At 38.5% G+C, this 15,959-nt stretch overlaps 1 protein-coding gene and 1 long non-coding RNA gene across 9 annotated transcripts in view; both read right to left on the bottom strand.

Moving 5' to 3' along the window:
- Rasgef1b (RasGEF domain family member 1B) overlaps positions 1-15,959 on the bottom strand; it is a 596,806-nt gene that overhangs the window by 110,591 nt on the left and 470,256 nt on the right. The gene's annotated exons all lie outside the window — the stretch shown is intronic.
- LOC134475725 (uncharacterized) lies at positions 528-14,230 on the bottom strand. Its single transcript, XR_010046939.1, has 2 exons — positions 3,175-14,230; positions 528-818 (listed from the first exon to the last, which is right to left on the bottom strand). It is a non-coding gene; the product is annotated as an uncharacterized LOC134475725 (long non-coding RNA).

Here is a 15,959-nt window from a genome sequence, read left to right as displayed (position 1 = left end):
AAATTGTCCTCAGGCTATGTGTATGGATATACAGGAGACATCAATGAATTTTGTGGTTAGGCTTGGGTCTCAAAGATGCTTCATTATGTATATACAAGTATTAAGAAAACAGAAAACTATCTAAAGTCCAAAACACTTCTATTCCCAAATGTTTTAGATAAGGTATACTCAACCTTTCTTTGGATGGACTTGAACTAGCCTGTCTTAAAAAAAAAACAAAACTCTCCATGCTGAGTGTAGTGTCTCACGTCTGTAACCCCAGCACTTGGGAGTTTGAGGCAGAAGAATCATTTTGAGCTTGAGGCCAGCCTGGACTACAAAGTGAGTTCAAGGCCAGCCTGAACTGCATAGTGAAACCCTCTTTCAAAAAGACCAAAAAAAAAAAAAAGGAAAAAAAAATCTCTGGGGAATCTCTTTTTTTTTACAAACCATCTCTAGTATTGGCCATGTTCAAGAGTTTTGATGGATTCTATCTTATCTAGTTAGCTAATTGGTAGTACTTTATAACACAAATTCCAACCAATCACTGTCAGTTGGTACAAGTTTTATTTGTTTTGTAAGAAAAATCATGGGAAGATTTACTTTGACATTTTCACTCAGACATCTGACATCTCGTAAGCAGAACACTCGCTTAAGGAAGGTACGCTTTGAGGAAGTGAATATTGTTAAATTCCCTTCCTTCCAAATTATTCAGTACAGTAACAAGTGGGGCCCCACTGGCAGCCACAGAGGTTCCCTTGGCGTTTCCTATGGAGTCTGGAATTTCTGCTTTTGCTTCTATTTCAAGCATCCTTCCTGTACGTCAGAGCAGGGGATTCCTACAAAGGAGGAAATGAAACCAGCAGCTGTGATCATGAAAGTGAGAAAGTTTGTTGCCCCTGTCTCAACAATCTCTCCAGGTAGGGCAGTTGGGATCTTTGCTGAAGGATATTCATAGCCCTTGGCTTTTCTGATCAACTTTCTAATGCTGACTCTCCTTGAGATTTTCTCCAATTATAGCATCCTGTGATTCTGAGACCTCTTCATGCAACTATTCCATTTTACAAATGAAGAAACAGAGACCCCGATGAGTTTTGTGATTGCTGCAAGTTTTATGAGCTTGATGTTGGCTGATCTTAGCTGGTGAAATGTCCCGCAGAAGACTGGTTAGGAGTTTGTTAGTTGGAGAATAAAGAAGAGTTAGAGAGGAGTGGCTTTTAAAAAAAACATTATTTTGAATGAGGAAAAGGAAGACAATTTAAAGACAAGATGAGCAAAGGAGAAAAAAGCTGTTTGAAATTTAAGGCAGCAAAACCCCTACAAATCCTTCTGATTAGTATGTTTTCATAGAGTTTGCTATCAAGAAAATTTCCATCCGTGTGAATTCTATGTTTTCAGCTTATATATTGGCAAAATATGTTTCAAATACATAAACTCATAAAATAAGTGAAAAAAGTATGTACAACAATCAATGAATATGCACATTAAAGTTATTCTCTCAATATAGCATGCAATACTTAAACAGTTAATAGACATTATGTAACAAAGCAAAAAATATTTATGATATATTAGAAAGGTTGTAACATACATAAAATGACTAGAGCTCTCTAACAAAATCAGTATTCATCTAAATGGTGGTTTCTGAAAAATATTAATATATTAATAGTGGGACTGTTTGGTGAAATTTTTTTCACTTTACTTTAAAGGTTTTATAAAATAGCCATAAATAAAACTTTTTCGGAGAAATGAATGTGTCTTTTTCTTAAATGGGAAGGACTCCACCCTCTCTTTTTGTAAGTTTTTTATCAAGTTTGGTTTCAATAAAATTTTAACAATTAGCTTGGATTTCCTTGGTTTATGTGAAAAACATTTTATTTTTTTCTGAATGCATCTGGCAGTCTCAGCACATCACAAATGAGCACATAAAACTGAAGGCTACACGCATCTGAATGGTGCTGCAGAGTTCGGACCTTCACACCACTGATTGACAAATGCGATCTGAAGCTCAGATGTCTTGCTGGTGTCCCACGTTAGAGCCTGTTTCTTATTGCTTTATCCTGACTTTTTGTGCACACACCTCTTTGACTTCCAAGCCCTTAGCAGATTAAAGTTAGGAGGGCTCTTTACAAGAACTCAGCAGCTGCTACCACTGTAGTAACAAGGAAAGGTGTAAAAAAGAAACTCAAGTGTGGAAGAACTCGAGAGAAAACCTTTAAACATCCATCCGGTGGATCTAGCAGCTGCACACAGGAGCAAGCACATTCCTGTCCCTCAGTGGGACCGGGATTGTTGCTATGGAATTGTAGAAGGCAGTAATTTAGTAACAGTTAACACAGGAAGAGCCAAAAAGCAAAAGTAGGGTGAGTATACTTTTTAAGAAAGTAAAGACTGTATTATGCTATTTAATATAATTTCCACATGGAACAATATAAGTATTCTAGTGCTTCGAGGGATAAGTTGTCAACTATATTACATGACTCATCCCTAGATATTTCTGGGTTAACTTGTTTTTACTGTAACTTTTATTTATTTTATTTTTTTCATTTTCTCATCACTTGAGGACAGCTGCCTGCTTTTGTGAATTAGGCCACTGTTGGGGCTGCTACCTTAATAGTTGTCCCTGATAGCACACAGACAGGAGATAACAGTGGCTGAAGACAAGCTCGTGGCTGAACTGTGCTGTCCTTGCTTTCCAACAGGCTTACAAACGCCTCACACGGGCGAGTCAAAAACTGTCTGCACAGCCAGCTCTGTCATTGCCTGGTACCACCTGACGGTGTCCCTGCCACAGTACAACCAGCCACTTGCAAAAAGTGGATGATAGTTGGGCACCATTTGGTCACCATAGCTCAGCTTAAAACATAAAATTAGGTTATCTAACACCCAAGGGGTGGCAATACTAACCAACTGCTGGCACAGACACCCCCCAACACACACCCCCATTCTCTGTCATCACGGAATAATGTCCCTTAAAATGAATCCTAAGAAAACCGTTGGGTCAAAATCCAATTGGGTGTACGTTTGGCTTGCTGGCTGGAGTAGGGGCTCTCCTTCCTACCCTTGTTCCTCAATTTAGTTACTCCAGTCTTTCTACTGTGAAAGTTTCACTTTTGTTAATGCCAACACCCCCTCCCCGCCCCGCTTTACTCTCAAAATTTCCATTTCCCTAGCGGGGCTGGAGGTTTTTCTGCTTACTCCCACGTCTCAGTCTCACAGCCGCTGGCCACCGTCCAGAGCTGGTGGGTGGTTCCCTGTTTGTCAGGGACTGTCTGGGTCAGGAGCAGCAGGGGTGACGCTCAGCTGGGGACTCGGGGTGCAGTCTCCAGCTGCGCTGAGATAAAGGACTCTCTGTGCTCTCTCCTCCTCACTGGACAAGGAGTCACAGATTTCTCTGTTGCTGTTCTTCGTCCATCCATCGCAGCCCTCTCTTCTGTGCTATCTGCCCTCTGCTTCCCAGAGGCGACCCAGGGGCAGAGAGTTAAAGAGATCCATCGTTGGTGTCTGGGAACTACCTAGAATTTATATCTAAAAAGAAAGCGCCTCGTGTAAATCAAAATACCCTCCCTGGCCTCTGGTGGAAGCAGCAGGTCCCATTCAGTTTCCCAGTTTCCCCCGAATTTCACTTGGCACATTTTCCTTCCCGACCCAACCACAGTCAGCAATCTCCCAGGCACTGGCGGAGGAGCTGCTTCTCTTCAGCAGGCCGGGTTTTTCTGTCCCACTCCAGCTCCCCTGGCTCTGCCTACTCTCTGGCCCTGTGGAAACTCAGCTCCTCCTCCTCTGGTGTCTTTCCAGCTTTCTCCTTCTTTCCTCCCTCCCCTCCCACGGCCACATAGCCCTTTCCCTGTCTTAATTTTTCCCTTATTTTTTTTTTTTTGGTAATTTCTGCCCACAATCCTTATCTTTTTCTGTCCTTCATATTTGGTAGTCTTTTTTTTTCTCTTTCCAATAAACTGAACCCAGAGAGAAGAGACATTTCCTGCCTGAGAAGTTTTGCCATTCCAATTTACAAAACAGTGCTGCCAGTAGAATTGCTTAATGCTAGAGAAAAATAAATATTTGCAGAAAGATAGGAAGCAGGACAAAAAGTACTGATTTGCTGTGGTTGGAGTTAAAATTTAAAACTGCGCACATAAATGATTTTTTTGTTTTTCGATTTTATTGGAGACTAAACCCAGAGCCTTCACACTGAGCTACATACATCTCCACCTCTTTTTAATTTGCCTGGGTTGAGCTCAAATTTCTGATCATCCTGCCTCAGCTTTCCTGACTACTGGGATTACAGGCAAGCCCAACCATACCTAGATTGTAAATATTCCTTTTAATGGATAATGAGTCAAAGTTGGGAAATTAGTGTTACTATACCTAGCCTCCATTACGAATTCTGTTCTATTGAATATTTTCATCTCATATTACATAATTCATCACTTTTGCATGATTTTTGGTTTTTAGAAATTATGAAATAATTTTCTTAATAGCATGAATCCATTGCAAAAGATTTTAAAATGCAAGAAGAGATACCATGGAAAGTTAGTCCCCCAGCTAGCTAAATCTCAGGCTACTGTACCAGATGTCACCACAATTTACTTATAATAATATGTACATTATATATAAATATAATGCATATATTAATAGTAATAGGTATATGTGTATACATAGCCATAGTATTATACATTTTTATTCTTCCCTTTTTAATACAACTGGAAGCATACTATATGTGTTACAATGTAACTTATTTCATTCACTTAACAATGTATAATGGAGTGAATTCCAGATAAGCCTCTGTAAATTTATTTCATTTTTTCCCATGTTGTATAGAATAGATTTTATTAATATACCATGACTAAGCAACCCCAAGACTTTGATTTCTGGCAACTTTATACTGCTTTATTTGTTTGTTTGTGTTTGGACCAGGGATCTAACTTATGACTTTGCACTTACCAGGCAAGTGCTTAAGCTACTGAGCTAAATCCCTAGCCTACAACTTTGCACTTTTTTTTTTTTTTTTGTCTTTTTCTTTTTTATTGGTATCAGGGATTGAATTTACGACTGCCTGCTTGCAAGGCAGGCGCTTATGCCACTAAGCAACTAAATCCCCAGCCCAACTTTGCACTTTTAAAAATTACTTGCAGGTTGAGGATATAGCTCAGCAGCACAAGCACCTGCCTGGCAAGCAAGAGGTCATGAGTTCCATCTCTGGTACAAAAAAAAAATTACTTGAAGCCCTCATTATATTGATATTTACACATCAAGAAAAGTGTCTATGCATTAGAAATACATCCTAAATTTTAAAAATAAACAAATGATGATCTAATTCATTTGTAAATCCATTGTATTTAACACAAATAATTATGTATTTTATGAAAGTAAAAACAATTTTGGTGAGGAAATAATGGCGTTGCTTTATAAAATTTGTAAATCTCTAATGTTTGAAGATAATTAGGTTCGCATATTTGGTTCTCTAATCAATTTGTTTGCAAAGTATTATTTTAGTTGAAGTATACAAGAAAATTTAGTCTCATACAAACATGTTGGAAAAGAAAGAATATTTTAATAGCTTTTCCAGATAATTGTGAATGTTCTTCTCTGACTACACTAAAACTCAACTCTGAAACATTGGTTGAAATACAGAATTTGAAGTCCCAACAATAAAGCTTCCTACATTGTTACATTAAAATGTAGTAGTCTATCTTGCACTTTGAATGAATCATTTATCCAAGTATGGTTTTATAGCATCATGGATTAATCATTTGGAAAACAGAGTGTATATATACATATGTATATATGTATATCCCATGTATATATATGTTTATGTTATATGTATATCCCCTGTATATATATGTATATATGTTATATGTATATATGTATATCCCAAATGTTGATATATTTTATAATCTCACAGCACAAAATCACATTCATTAATATCACTGCCAATCTTTCCAGAAATATTTCAAATATCGGGATCTTGTCAAGTTCATTACGGCAGAAATATGCTTTCACTCTAAAAGCTCAAGTTTTACCATTGTCAAGAAGCGTGGTTTATTGTTTTATTTGAAGTACCAAGTTCACTTCATCTATTTTTGGATATCGGTCAAACACACAATTCTGAATAACTATTGCTTGTCTGTCAGTCACTTTTTTTGAAAAACACTGTCCCACTATAGTTCCATTTGCAAATGAAACAACTGCTGAATGCTTTTGCTTGTGATCACCCCCACCACTTAGCAGCCAGGGAGAAGGCTCTCTGCATACTTCCTGTTTTGTCACACTGAATATTAACAGGTAAGTATCAAAGGACAAGATTGGATGAAATTTGTCATCTATAGGTCTTTATCAGAAGCATTTTTGTTTGGGTGTTTTTTGTTTGTTTTGTTTTCTTCTCTTTTAGAGACCGAATTTCTTTTTTTTTTTTTTGGTCTTTTTCGTTTTTATCGGTACCAGGGATGGAACTCACGACCACACACTTGCAAGGAAGGCGCTTATGCCGCTGAGCTAAATCCCCAGGCCCTAGAGACCGAATTTCACTCCGTAGTTTAGGTATAGCCCAGGCTGACCTTGAATTCACAATGATCCTCCTACCTCAGTCTCCTTGAATGTTGGTATTACAGGCGACTGCTACTTATTTGATACCAAGTATGAAGTCCTCTTCAAAGAGATTAGTTCACTATTGCTGTCTAAACAGCACTCTTGGGTGTACTAAATTGTACACCCAACATCTGAATGCAGATGGCCTGCACTCAGAGATGCATAGTGGGAAAAAATGCAGCAATTTGAACAGAATTGGGGTACGATCTTTAATACTTGGGTGCTTCAGAAACCTTCAGATACAATTGGAAACATGAATTATTGATTTAGAATATCTTTTATTTGGAAATAATGTAAAGACTAAATTTCTGATTATCAATTATTTTATTTAGAATAGATTTTTGAGGAACTGGTATGGTCAATACATAATAGGCCCTGCAGAGGCAGTAAAAATGCAGGAGGGACAGAGCCTCACTGCAAAGAGCTTACCAAGAAGCTCTATCTCTGTCTCTGTCTCTGTCTCTCTCTCTCTCTCTCTCTCTCTCCCTTTTTTTCTTTATGGTGCTGGGAATTGAACCCATGATCTCACGCACTCATGCAATTCAAGTAAGTACTCTGCCACCGAGTCATCTCCCTCACTTTTTTTTTGAGACAGGATCTAACTTTATAGTCCAGGGTGGCCTTCAATTCATGGTGAGTCTCCTGCATCAGCTTCCTGGGTACTGGAATTATAGGCATACATTACCACATGCATCTTACCAAAAATGTGGCAAAGGCCCCACGATCCTCACATGCAGAGTGCTTGTGCAATGCAAATACGTGACTTTTAATCTTACTAAAATTTACAGTGACTACATAGTCACGCATTTATACTGGCTGCCTCAGCATAATTATTAATAGCAAACTCTTTTACTCTTGAAAGTGTACCAGTTTGAATAATAAGTAACATAGTTGTGTATTAATTATGGACTTTGTTTTCCTACATGTTCCATTTAAAAGTGTTTTTTGTTTGTTTGTTTGCTTGTTTTGTTTTTGTTTTTTGAGAGAAGGCCTTATATTGTAGTTCAGGCTGACCTTGAACTCACTATGTAGTCTAGGCTGGCTTTGAGTTTATGGCAAGCCTCCTGCCTCAGCCTCCTGAGTACTGCAATTGTACCAGCACACCTGGCTTCAAACTTTTGATGTAATCACCAAGAGCCTTTGGTAGAAAAACAACATTTATTGTTATATGTAACAATATATATTGTTATATGTATAGGGATAGACCATCTGATTATTGACAAACTGTAACTAGAGTCAGATTCTCTTGGTATTCTAAACAATGGAATAATTTAACAGCCATTACTGAAAAATGTTTTGAGCTCTATTGTTCTCTACCCACTGAATACATCTAATTCAAGTGTTTTATTATTAGACAGGAATATAAATCAGCTAATACATAACTTGAACAACACATTGCTGTCCTATAGTATAGTAAACTGTGAAAGACATTTTTCTCATGCTTACTCTAAACAGAAATTTTGTGATTATCTTCTACAACCTCTCATCAAGAAGAATATCTGAAATACCAGATGGCCAATGCTGTTGGGAACCATCTTTTCCTTTGTGTATGAAGCACAATCCTTGCTCTCACACATGGCTTGGTGTAGGCCATGCTGGGATAGAAACTTTTACTTGCGAGAAAAGACTGCGAAAAAATCATTAAATGGCAGGAAAGAAGATCAAAACTGATCCAATCATCATCAGAAGTAGGGTCAAAGAGAAGATCTGAGCAGTGTTTTTTTATTTTAAAGAGATTAAGACAAAAGAGGACAGAACAAAGACGATCAGAACAGAACAATGTAAGCAACACAGCACTTCCAACAAAACAAATGGATATTAATAGTAGCTACCATAATGTCTCTTTCTTTGAAATAGTTGGTATCTGAGCAGTGTTAAGACCTCACTTGGTGGAAGTTTGAGCTATCTGGCTGTATAAGTTATAGCTATCTGGCTGTATAGGCACAACAAAAATGTTCAGTTAGCTCTGAACTTATAGAAAGAGATCAGGGATGGAAGCTGGAAACAAAAGTCCAGCTCAGTGGAAAATAGTCCTGCAAAAATTAGGGAAGAAAGTTAACAAAGACTGAATGGTGAAAGGAGGTAACCAGCTTCCAAGAACCTAGTTGACACTTGCAGCACCCGCTTGGCAGTCCAGTGGCCCACGCCTTGGCTGGTCTGAGTTGAGAGGTAACCACCATCATTATGACCTGTAATGTCTTTGTGTGCTTTAAATAACCTCCCTGGATGGTGCTTTGTCTTGGGTTGTTCTCAGTGTCCTTAAGCATGGTAAGCATAAGTCTTGATTTACACACTTTAGGGAGACTGAAGGAACTATTATGTACTGAACCCTATGTAAAGATGAACATGAATTTATTGTATGCTGACTCCAGAAGATATTCTGATGCTTGGAAGCTTCTCTGATTCATTTTGTTTATTTGTTTATTTATTGGTACCAGGAATTGAATGCAGAATCTTGCACTTGCCAGGTGGGCGCTACACTGCTAAGCTATATCCCTGGTTTATTTTGCTTTTATAACAAGATTGTATGCTTCATTCATAGGCACCCAGACACATCCATGTCAGACTGAGAGGAGAGCAGTCAGAGTTCCTTGAAATAATATCATGATTTCCCGCTTAGAATTCATCATTTACAAGCAAGACATTTGTACTGATGGCTTGTGAGCACTTTCAATTCTTCAGACATGCATATTTCATCATTTCATGCTATAGCAGGCCGTCTAAAACCGTTAACAAAGGAAAGAGTTTTAGCAGAATTGATCCCTAACAGTTTGGGATGGAATCTGAGAAAAATATAAAAGTGCAAGGCTGTAATGAAATCTGAGAAAGTACTTAAGAGTCTTTACACAGTGACCACATTGACCTTGCAGGTCTTCAGACCCCCTCAGTGATGACACAGCACACTAACGGCCTTTCTTGCTCCATGCCCCGCTTTCACAATCATAGCTCTGCACGAATGGCAGTGGCGCTTGCGAGTTTCTGGCAAAGCATTTTATAATTCCCTCGATTGGCTTTCAGAAACTTATATGGGTTGATAGCTGGATAATGTGAGTGATAGCCTGGCTGGGAACCCTCAGCTGGGAACCCTTGGTGAGGAATCAGCACTGCACATAATCTACGGCACATAGAAAAGATGAGTTAGGCTTGGAGGCTTATCCACAGACCCTGCCTGTCCTGCCTCAGAGGAAAACTTACAAAATAAATAAAATGTGGATGGATTTTGAGTTTGCCCTTACCCTTTGTTCATTTTTGACACAGCTGTTAAATATTACAAGGAACCATGTGAATTCTTGCCCCTGAGTGAACTCACAGCTCTCCCCCTTCTAGAAAGGGCCAAAGTCCAGAAAGATAGCAGGGAAGGCTGTGGAGAACTTTTCAGCATTACTGAGAAACAGCAGTGTCTAGACCGAACTTCTCCAGAACACTTGGCATGAAGACTCCAGTCAATCTTTACCTAATGATCACCAAAACTGCAAAGATAATAGACCCCAAAAAACTGCTATAAACACTTCTAACAGTTCTGCTTCCCCTAATGTATACCAACAACTATGAAAAGTGTCCTCCTACATTTCATGAGATTGCATTATATAGGGAGGGGATGCCATCGAATCTGGGATCACTGTCACTCACCGTCAGTAGTGGGCTCTATCTAACTGTTGCTAGTTGTACCACTGGTGATGGAGTGTGGATTTAACCAAAATGGACTGCTGTTTCAGTTCTGATACATATTAAGACAAAACAGTAATTGATTATCACTACCGTTTAAAAATAGTTACTGGACATGCTGAAGTCTAGTAGCCTACAGTCAACTGCACTCTAAGGAACTGGGTGTTCAGAAAAGTGGATCTGAATCTTTCTGAGAACATGACTCTCCTCCTGGAATTCTCAGAGTACAGCGTCATTAGCCAGCCCCTAAGCAACAAGTTATAATGAAGATGTGGCCAGCTTGCTAAGAAGACTGGCTGCTTTCCATCAAGGAATTAATTTGCCCTTTCTTTTGCTGATAAGAATCACATTTCAGCTCCAAAAGTAGCCAGACAGGCTTCTCCCCCAGCTGCATCCCCAGAACCTACACACACAGATGGGATTGTGGTGCTTTTAGCAAAATGAATGCAAGGTTATCATTTTACTTTTTTAACAACTTGATGCAATTTGTGAAAAAGAAAAGAAAGAGAACAGCTAGCTGCAAAGTAGTCAAGGAGCAAATGACCCTGGAACTTAATTTACTAGTTACTTCTCATGCCGAGCAAGTCCAAAGAACCAGTTGGATACCATTGAAGCTTTCTGCAAAGCTCGCCTGCCATTTAACTCTTTTGTTTTTTTGATCTTTGTGCTTAATGCAGGTCAACATCTGCTCACACATTAACAATGGAACACTCCAGATCAAAGGGCCTCTAATTATCTTAGATTTCTTCTGAACTTAACTTTCACCAGCTCAACTAATAAGCTAAAAAGATATCTGAAGTGTAAGCATTGAATAAACCTGCTAGATATTCAAAGACAGCAGCACAGAGGAAGATTGTGGGCACACACGCACACTTGCTTGTTTTCTATTACATTTAAAAAAGAATGTGTAATAAAATCCTTTTTCTTAACTGGCCTACATAAAAGGGGTTCACCTGGAAGTTATTAAAGCATTAAAAATGCTTTAGTCTATCGAGATACACATAAGCAATATTCATCTAAAGACTTCAAAGCATCTCACAAGATGGAGAATGTTAAATTAAAAAAGAGAAGATCATTTCAGCATTAAGATCATATTATCCTGTATATCCTGGGTTCTGTTCCCCAATATGACTGAACCCTAAGGAACTGAGTCTTTTCTACATTACCTCATGTTCTTCTAAGCCAATGTGACATAAATACTAAATAAACAGGAAACCAAGCCCAAGGACTCCTATCTCTCCCCACAGCGGGAGTTTGCACAGTAAGTACCTCAGAGCCAGGGTTATCTCTGCATTTTGGTACCTGGAACTGACTAAATCTGCTTGATTTTCTTTCCTTCAGGTAAAGCAGGAGCCAGTGTCCAACTATGCAGGATCCTTTTCCTGTCAGGGATGCTTGAAGTCTGCTTTAGAATAAAATCTTTTTTTTCCCCTGGTGCCACAGATCCAACTCACAACCTTGCACTTGCCAGGCAGGCGCTTATACCACCGAGCTAAGTCCCCAGTCCCTAGAATGAAACCTTAAGAGACTTCTGACTTCTTTCCTTCCCTCCCATTGTGTAAACCCGATTTTATGCTCCCCACTCCCCCTACCTTACTCTCACCCCAAAAGACTCTGCTCTCTTCTTTTTTTTTCTTATGGAAAAAAGGTAATACAAAACTTCATAACAAAATATAAGAGAATAACAGTTAATACATCACATATTGTTATCTTTAAAGTAGATGCTCGGGGTATAAGATATGGACATAAAACTTTCTCCAATCAATATTAGCACAAACCTTCCTTTTTAACGAACTGAACGACACGAGTAGTACAACGGACTTGCATTTTTTTCTTTTTCCCTTCTGTGAGACTATGTAATCCATCAAGAGGAAACACACCGGAGGGAAAGAAGCCAAGGAAAGAGACAGACAGTACAGGGTGGAATTACACTTTGCATCTGGAAATTCCCTCCCTCCCATGCTTCGCTGCTGTCAATAGTGAAAACGAAGCAGAGCTCACAATTTGGTGTGCGTAACAGAAGAGCCCTTACTGAAGCGCAGCTTGTACCGAAATGATGGTTTAATGAGGCCCAGGGATTAAAATTCTGTTTCAAGTCAACAGTGTATTATTTGAATAAACTTCCAAGTCCAAAAGATTTAGAACACAGTTTGTAGTTAGATTGGGGCCTCAGAGAGCTGCACCGGGCAGGCTCTGACTTGCAGGCAGAGTCGAGATCTCCCTGTGTTGAGCAAGGCACTGTTCCGTGTGACTCAGGACTAAGAGGCTGGAAACTCAAGAGTTTGGCCACTCCCCCCCGCTCTGTGACTTTGGACAAGTCACTTAATCTACGTGGGCCTGTTTCAACATTTGTAAATCAAGGCGGTGCAGAATTGCATCACGTTGAGGTCTCTTTCAAACCTGCCATTTAAAAAAAATCAGGGAGTATTTTGAAGTTTATGTTTGTGATTATGAAATACTATGTGTTCACTGAAGAAAAACTAGGCCAAATGAAGTAAATCTTTGTACTATCCCTAGCAAGAACAACTGCTGTTGATATTGCAGTTTATTTTCCTGTTTTTATCTATACATATTTACACTTAATATTTAAGTAACAGGCACACTTGTGACGTCAGGCTATTATGGTTCCTCCTGCCTGTGCATAGCTGGGGCCAGGCTGACTTCACCTCTCCTGGAGGGTGGACTCAAGAGTAGTCTTTTCTTAGACTAAGAACATAGGATAGGAGTTCTAGACTAAAGCAAAAAAGATAAACTGGACCAATTTGTTTAGGGAACTAGAACTGGGAGGCTGAAAGATAAAATCAGTTATTAATCGGGCTGAGAAGAGAAGATGAAAGTTGTAACAGAAGCTAGAGGGACATTTTGAACTATGTACAGGGTGAAGTTAAGAGATAATAAAAGCTATGTGTAAGGAAAGGAAGTTGGTGTGGGAGAGGCAGAGATACGAAGCAGGCATGCGGGTAAAAGGCTCAAGAAGGAACCCTAGTGTGCTGAGCGAGGAGCCTCATGTGCAGTCATGCTCCTGATTCAATCCCTAAGAGGCGCGCCATTGGCTTCTTTTAGGGGGTCTGGACACTGGCGATTTGAAACCTGGTTTTTTTTCACTTTTATCAGACTTTTTTTGTCTTGTTCTGAGACAGCGTTTTATTTTTTATTATGACAGGGTCTTGCTAAGCTGCTAGGTTGATTGGGCTGGGCTCCAAGTTGTGATCTTTCTGCCTCAGCCTCCCAGAGTTCAGGGCTTTAAGCATGCCTGGCTTGTGATTGACAAATATGCTTTGATTCTCATAAGACACCCGAAATACACTTAAAGTAAAGGCCCTTTTATCTGAACCGGGTCAATAATATTGGCCACCAAAAACAACATGACTCAAACAATTTAAATTTGAGTTGGCTTTTTTTATTGACTATTACAAAATTTTCCCTCATGTTACCATATATGCTTTAAATGCATAGCTATTAATGACTAAATAATATTTCATAGTAATAATATACTTTATAAGAATCAAAAATTATAACAAAGTTGTTTACTGTTAATGTAATTATACTTACTCTTTAGATATATGTAATTACTGATATAATTATAATTACTCTTTGGATACTACATACTCCTTAGTCCTACATTTGTTCAAATGATTCAGAAAAAGATCCAGTATTCTTTTAAGAATCCTTTTACCTACCAGAAGTAACAACAGAGATACACACACAAACTCCAGCTTAATCAGTAGATGGAGAAATTCAACTCGCCTTAAAAAAAAAAAAAATCCGTTGAGTACTGTTTTCCTAAATGTACCTATTACAAATGTAGTTATTAAGCACAGTGGGTATTTTCCAGCTTCCCCATGCCACTGTATTCAGAATAATGCAGACAGAGCCCCACCCTAACCTGGCTTCAGTCATAGAACAAGAAAATCTGGGATAAAGGTCATTATGAAGTTCAGGTGAGCAGGCTAGGATCATGAGAACAATATACGCACCTATGCTGTCACTCCGTATGGAAGGAGGCGGACCAGGAGATGTGGGGGGGGGGAGGGGGAGGAGGAGGGAAGGAGATCAAAAGAATTGCATGTTTTGTGCGTGTGCCAACTCATCACAAGGAATGTAACCATTATGTACTGCAAACATATATCAATAAAAATATTTAAAATAATTGGCAAAAATAATAGAAAGATTAAAAGATAAAATCCCATAATTGTTTCTGATAATAGTAGCAGAAACACTATCAGCTCATGGATTGGCACAAACACTTGGGAAACTTCTATCAAGCCGGGAAAAATTTAGGCTTCCTTCTTCATTTCAAAATACAGTATCAAATGCTGCTCTTCATGGACTCTGAGAAATTGTTTGAGAGACAAAGTCTACCACTTTCCCTATCACCAATTTGATCCACATAGGAACTTGAACATTTTTCTGTTGCTTTTCTTTCCCAACATGACAAACAGTTAGTCTTTCTAGTCTGGCTTCCTTCCAAATCCCTAAACTTGTATCAGTCCTCCCACAACATTGTATCAGTGTATTATTATCCAACACATATGCGAGATCCTTCTCCCACCAGAGTCGTAATTAAACATGGGGCAGCTTTGAGTATATAACAATTTTTCTTTGAGCACTTGGCCTTATTTCTTCTCAGAATGGATGGAAAACATGATGTAACTACACTACCTCTGAAGTCAATGTTTATTTGCTATTATTTAGGAATGACCATGAACCTACTTATTTCACTCAAAAGCCAGGTGTTAAAAATGCAAGATCAGGGCTGGAGATTTAGCTCAGTGGTGTAAGTGCCTGCCCTGCAAACACGAGTTTGTGAGTTTGATTTCCTGTACCAAAAAATTAAAAATATAAAAAATATGCAAGATGAAGCATGTGAATGCATTCTGAAACTTAAAGCTTCTTTCATGTGGAATGCTTAGCTTTGGCTGAAAGATCAAGTAAGTAACAAGGTCTAGTAATTCGAAGAACTGGAAGATCATAGACAGAGGATCGAATCCTACCATCCTCTTGACCCTGGGCATGTTTCTTACCATTCACGTTTTGGTTTCCTCAGACAATATATAATGTATTTATCAAGGTTAAATGTGTTCTGTGTTAATGAAGACTTACTAATTTAATGAGAGGATTAAAAGTCATTTTAAACGTCCATAATAAAAGTCATTTTAATGCATGGATGTCCCACTCTAGTTTCAGAGTTAAATAGGAATGTCTGTGAGGTTCCATCACTGGCTATGAGCTGACTACTGTGGATTTTTTTGTTGTTGTTGTTTTGTTTTTTTGTGGTACCAGGGATCAAACTCGTGATCTTGTGCTTGCCAAGCAGGCTCTTAAATGCCCAGCCTGACTATTGCTTTTTTTTTTTTTTTTTAACATTATAAAACTTTTCCCTGAAAATCTTCCAGTCAAAGTACAAGAAATAGGATTAATTTTATTTTCTTTCTGATACTTTATTTCTACAGTGTACATCTCTATTTCAAAAATCCAGGAGAATAAATGAATAAGCAAACACTGAAATTAATTTTGCAGAAGTTTAGCATGGATGACCAAATTGAAGGTAAATGTTTAACACTTCAATGTTGTTCTATGTATCACATATTATCAGGAAAAAAGTTAATTTTCTAACGATGATAGCAGGAAAATTGAATAATTTGGAGAAAAATAATCAACCGGGATCTTCACCTCATTTTATACATCAAAAGTCACTAATTCTCACCGGGGACTCAGCTCTGCGGCAT

This window comes from Cavia porcellus, unplaced genomic scaffold (assembly GCF_034190915.1).
Source record: "Cavia porcellus strain 051 isolate PalLab524CR breed Dunkin Hartley unplaced genomic scaffold, mCavPor4.1 scaffold_4, whole genome shotgun sequence".
Taxonomy (NCBI): Eukaryota; Metazoa; Chordata; class Mammalia; order Rodentia; family Caviidae; genus Cavia; species Cavia porcellus.
Note: the sequence above shows the minus strand (reverse complement) of the source record. Positions and strands in the feature narration are given on the sequence as shown.